Consider the following 5504-nt stretch of genomic DNA (forward strand, 5'->3'; position numbering starts at 1 on the left):
GTGCCATTTCGTAATTCAGCATTCATTTGAAGACAAAAAATTACTGTTGTTTAAACATAAAAAAAGATTTTTCTAATTGTGTTGTTTTTCCACTTGAGCAACTACTCTCTTGTATTGCCGTACTCTTATCGTTCAGTAAGAATTCCACATAGCGTGACATTTGTTTTAATCTTGATGATTAACTACCGAATGCGCCTGCAATTTTGAAACATTTTACTGTCTGTGGCAATATACCCAGGAAAAATCAGGTGGAGTATATTTTCCCAAAAAGGAAAATCTCAGAGAAACGAGATGAGAGGAAAAGTGACAAAATGTAGAATGTCCATGAACTTCGGTACTTTCCAAAACAGGTAGTTTGCTCTGGTCGCTCTTGGACATCTCGAGACTAGTTGGAATAGCCGTAAAGGTGTCCCAAAATAAGAGGCAACACCTTATGGTTTCTATTTGCATGCAAGTGAAGCTGGGGACCACAATGGGACGAGAAAAGAGGGGTGGCTGGATGCACAGTGTGGACTTGAAAGGACGCTGTGCATGGTATTTAGGGACACTGATCCCTTTTTGGGGTCTTGGGAGATAAAGCATATCATGACGGAGTTTCAAAAGGATAAGACGTCGCATATAAAGTAAGTAATGTAGCATCTGTGTGTGTGTGTGTGTGTGTGTGGATGTGTGTTGTGTGTATATACAAATGGGTTAGGCTCCAACACACTATAATATATACAGTGTATATATATTATTTATATATATATATATATATATATATATATATATTTATATATCTGTTATGTGCCACATATACGTTTGTGTATGTGTTTCTGTATCTGTTTGTAGTGTGTGAAATGTGTGTGTGTGTGTGTGTGTGTGTGTGTGTGTCCGTCCAGTGTACACATGAGATTCTGCGGGTTGACTTCTTCCAAGTTGGATTCTGGTCTCACTTTTCAGTGGCAGGTAATCATTACGTTGCTCTGTTCTTTCTAATTTTGTAAGTGGATAACAACAACCTATGTGCACTTTTTGTCCTCTCTCTCTCTCTCTCCTCTCTCTCTCTCTCTCTCCCTCTCACTCTCTCTCTCTCTCTCTAAGTATGTAACTTCCAAACTTGTTTTTGGATGATTCACTCCAGGCAAAAAATATGCATCTTTAGTATATAGACATGATTTTTTCTTACAAGGTTTTTGCCTTCCAGTCTCTCCTGGGGATCTTATCGTTGTGTTGGGCAATCAGTTCACAGTGTCCATATGGTTATGACAACATTTCCACACGTTACACACACACACACACACACACACACACACACACACACACACACAGAATACATACACACACACACACATATATATATATTATGTGTTAATATATATATGTGCTAGTGTACGTGTGTGTTATATTAATATCAGTACGTGTGTAATATCCAAACTGAATCTTTTGACTTCTTGATTTACTCCCTTTGGGAACACCTACCGCGTTATCACAATAGGCCTTTTATATCCTGATGAGGATACTACAAGACACAACTCATCTGCATGTCAGGTGATATTCGTGGAACCACCATATTTAATTCTCTGTGGAAATGCAGCTTCTGGACAGGTGGTGGTGTTGTGCATGTTACCGGACAGTCAGTCGCTTACCGTTTACACTTTCAGCCGTGCGTTCACAGAGAGTCAAAGTTACACCGACGCTTGAATTGGGAAGGTGCCGGCGACGCATTTTGTACTCCACCATCGCTCACCGCCTACAGCCCCGGCATCCGCCTCACGTTTCCATCTATGGCGAGTCCATGTACCGCCATAATGCATGGTCCTGCGCCCACCTGCTGTGCCAACCAGTTTCCCCCACGCCCAACTACATTTGCCTCGGATTACCTAATAAGACACCTTGACACCCGGTCAGGCGCCCCGCCCACACTGCCAATCTTGCATATCTCTCAGGTCACTTTCTGCTTTTTCTTCTCTTTTTCTTTCAACCCTCTTCTTCTTCATCTTCGTAGCGACAGCACTGAGCGCCCATTGTTTTGTTATGCAGACGTCAGCCTAAGACGAGACTTCTGTAAGAAACATTTTTCTCACGAAGTGTAAGATGTAAGTCTTTCAATCGAAGGGTTTTTCTGAGAAAGAATTCAGGAAGAAAATTAACTCGGTCTTGCTGATAAGTTCGCTTAGAATAAACGCATTCACGGTAGTCTTCTTGGCTGTACACTCACATATGTAGCCTATATATGTATACAGTATACTGTAAGTCTCGCACACGAAGTGTAAGATTTAAGTTATTTTTTTTAGATTAGGAAGAAAATTAACTCCAGTCTTGCTATCACTGAATGAGAGACAGTAGCTTTGCTTGTAAAGAGAACACACACATATGTATATTGAAAGATAAGTCTCATAAAGAAAATGTCGAAGAGAACAGGAAAGTATCTTAATCAGTGCCCGCGCTCCATGCTGTTAGTGAGAGAATACAGCTGAACCGTTGAACGATGGCAGTTCTTTTCCGCTCAAGGGTGAAATACTGTACGTTGAACCGTTGAACAGTGGCTTCTCTTTTCCCAGATTCCAGCTATCCCATTGAATGCTCTCTCTCTCTCTTTACACAGCAAGGATATTTTAAAGGCATAAAACCATTACTATGAAAGGCAATATCGTGAATCACGAAAGTTAGATGCTTGCAAGGAGATGCTACATAGCTGTAACAGCTTATATAACTATATATATGTTTAAATTTGTTTGGGTGATGTTTTTAAGTATGTACTTAATCATGTCCTCTTTTATCATATGCATACATGCAATATCTCTCTGAATAATCTACGCAGGTAAAACAAGCACAAAATAACATAATGTAATGCCGTACAAAGCAAGGCATTAATAAAAGATAGACACAACTTTATTGAAAGCAAGTTTATTTTATTGACTTTGAACTTTAGTCTTCAGTGGGGAAAACCATTATAGAAGGACAGTATGACGTGATTGTCTTTGTAATCAAACATTTAATATGTTTGTGAGTCATACAACCTGAGGATTTTTTCTGCTTTACTTTCCTTGCATTGGGGCCATGAATAAGCATTTTTTGCGATTGAAACACTTGTTTTGCTTCTTAACTTCGAATATCACCAAACATCCTTCTTTATGTTTTAGTTCTTGGGAAATCATCAGTGACGAACATGGCATCGATCCTATAGGTGTCTACCAGGGGTCAACAGAACATTCTAGAGGAACTGCAGCTGGAAAGAATCAACGTTTATTTCAACGAGGGATCCAGTTACCACCACTGTGCCTGCGCCATTCTCGCTGACCTGGAACCTGGAACCATGAGCTCTGTGAAAGCTGGACCTTACGGACAGCTTTTCAAACTCCTGACAACTTCGTCTTTTGGTACGTGAAGATGGGACCATGCTTATGGTTGGCTAGTTGGTTATGGCATGAAATAATAGGATATAACACAGCTGCTGCCAACGCAATCTGCCTGTGAGCGAAACGTGCAAGCTCCAAGCATATAAGACATAATAAACCTTAAGAACGTGCTCAATAACAAATTCATAAATTATCATCAAGGTATTAATGTGCTTCTTTACTCATAAGGTCAGAGCGGTGCTGGTAACAACTGGGCAAAGGGACACTACACTGAAGGAGCTGAACTGGTGGACTCCGTCCCCAGACGTAAATCAGTAGGAAGCGGAAATTGTTACGATTGCCTGCAAGGATTTCAGTTGGCTCACTCGGCGGAGGTGCGACCAGGTCTTGAACGCTTCTCATCTCCAGATTCGTGAAGAATACCCAGACAGATTATGAACACCTACTCCGTCGTCCCTTCACCCAAGGTGAGCTCAGTCCTGAGAAAACTTTTATATTCCTCATTCGCCTTTAAAAGTATCGCAAAGGAAATGTAAACGTCGGAAAGGATTTGATCTTTAGTAATTTATTTATTATAGTAATTTATTATAACAGCTTGCGGCTCATTTACTGATTTAACTGGAATTTACATATTTAATTGCAAACGTTTGTGATGTTAGTTCTTCATTAATTTACATACAAATGACGTCGTCTAGTTTAGCTGTCACTGAAACAAAAACCTGTGGTATTATGCAAGTCTTAATAATTCTTTTGCAATGCATTATGTTTACATTTCTTCATTTTACACAAGCCAGGGAAATACTAGTATTCTGTTACTGTCACAAATTTAGATTACATAACCTTTTTTTTTACTCCAGTTATATATTCAATGTAGTCAAGTTGGATTCTTCATATTTTGTCTAGATGCATATTTTATATGCCTGTACTTTAGTGCAAGTAAATTTAGTCCGTTTACTTATTCTATTCTACTGAACGTATTCATTCTTATATATATTTTATCTAAATTCCTATATATTTATTTGATCTAAACCTGTTCATTGCCGAATATACAAAGAAACTGATACCAAAACTCTCTGAACAGGTCTCAGATACTGTCGTCGAGCCCTACAACGCAACCCTCTCCGTCCACCAACTAGTCGAGAACACTGACGAAACCTACTGTATTGACAACGAAGCTCTCTACGATATTTGCTTCAGAACCCTCCCCGCTTACAGAACCCAACTTACGGTGATCTCAACCACCTTGTATCCCTCACAATGTCTGGCGTTACCACCTGTCTTCGGTTCCCTGGTCAACTGAACGCTGATCTCAGGAAATTGGCTGTGAACATGGTACCCTTCCCCCGACTCCACTTCTTCATGCCCGGATTCGCTCCTCTCACGGCTCGTAACGCTGTTGGTTACAGAACCCTCAACGTGCCAGAACTCACTCAACAAATGTTTGACGCCAAGAACATGATGGCTGCCTGCGACCCCAGACATGGACGCTACACTCCACCACCGTTGCCGCCGTGTTCCGTGGAAGCATGTCTATGAAGGAGGTTGACGAACAGATGCTCAACATCCAAAACAAGAACACCTCCTACTTCGTGGAATGGATCAACAACGTCAAGATGGTTGTATGTGACATCCCACCCCGTGGTCTCAAGATGGCTTCCACCTCTTCATCGGAAACTCAACTGCCATTCAGATCTTCAAACGCATCTCCGAGCAGTTCACCGCTATGTTCAGGCGAAAGGCTTTCTTCACTGGTACACCGGGAGGGCATGGACGAAATGGAGTTCAGAGGCAGAATCTAACATGAACGATCTCATCTCTGAGTACCAGCAGTACCAGATGCCACTGTGGACGACGAGGAAGTGATTTCCGAGGAGGAAGACGCCTAGAGGAAACGGATTAAGGGCACGCCCCCTGTTGCTGGTCGAAATGGGAATGGCAACATTGCTCGTGATTTGAAATGCCAAACGCGCAAGAGCGGTCAACATTTCATGAATCCGGTCACTGTTCGTTCTGTTGATGCTTAATCCAATCAGAAATGTCCAAAGGAAAAACATATCTCGTAGGACTACTCGTTTCCAGATGTAGAGTCTTATCATTTCTTTCTTAATATATCTTTGAGTATCCTTCTTTACCCTTCCGATTCTTTTTCTTTCTTAATATTCT

The 5504-nt window shown here is 41.0% G+C and overlaps 1 pseudogene; it reads left to right on the forward strand.

Annotated features, from left to right (window-relative positions):
- Positions 1-585: 585 nt before the first annotated feature.
- On the forward strand, positions 586-5227 carry LOC136833952 (tubulin beta-1 chain-like; annotated as a pseudogene).
- The last annotated feature ends 277 nt before the right edge of the window (positions 5228-5504 follow it).

The sequence above is a fragment of the Macrobrachium rosenbergii genome, chromosome 52 (genome assembly GCF_040412425.1).
Source record: "Macrobrachium rosenbergii isolate ZJJX-2024 chromosome 52, ASM4041242v1, whole genome shotgun sequence".
Taxonomy (NCBI): Eukaryota; Metazoa; Arthropoda; class Malacostraca; order Decapoda; family Palaemonidae; genus Macrobrachium; species Macrobrachium rosenbergii.